Source organism: Cebus imitator, unplaced genomic scaffold (genome assembly GCF_001604975.1).
Source record: "Cebus imitator isolate Cc_AM_T3 unplaced genomic scaffold, Cebus_imitator-1.0 Scaffold849, whole genome shotgun sequence".
In the NCBI taxonomy this organism is placed as follows: Eukaryota; Metazoa; Chordata; class Mammalia; order Primates; family Cebidae; genus Cebus; species Cebus imitator.
This window is the reverse complement of record NW_016108164.1, coordinates 36,681-37,091: the sequence shown is the minus strand read 5'-3', so window position 1 is coordinate 37,091 and position 411 is coordinate 36,681.

Here is a 411-nt window from a genome sequence, read left to right as displayed (position 1 = left end):
TGGCAGTTACAGAGTGTTACTGTGTATGGTAGAAACAAAAATCATTGGTATAAAGTGAAATCACCATGGGCTGGTCATAGCTGAGCAGGGAGTGGCCTTGGTTTCCTGCTTCAGGAGCACCTGGACCCCTGGAACTGCCCTGAGACACACTTCCCGTCCCTCCTCCACCCCCAGTCTCCTTTCTTCCCGCTTTCAGCCACTCTCCAGGACAAAGCACCCCTTGCATGGGTGCACTCCAATTACCATCAGGACTCAGAGGCACCCACCCATCTCCAGGTCAGCATGGACCTCCACGCTTCTTCTTCTTCTTCTTTTTTTTTTTTTGAGACGGAGTTTCACTCATGTTACCCAGGCTGGATTGCAATGGCGCGATCTCAGCTCACTGCAACCTCTGCCTCCTGGTTTCCGGCA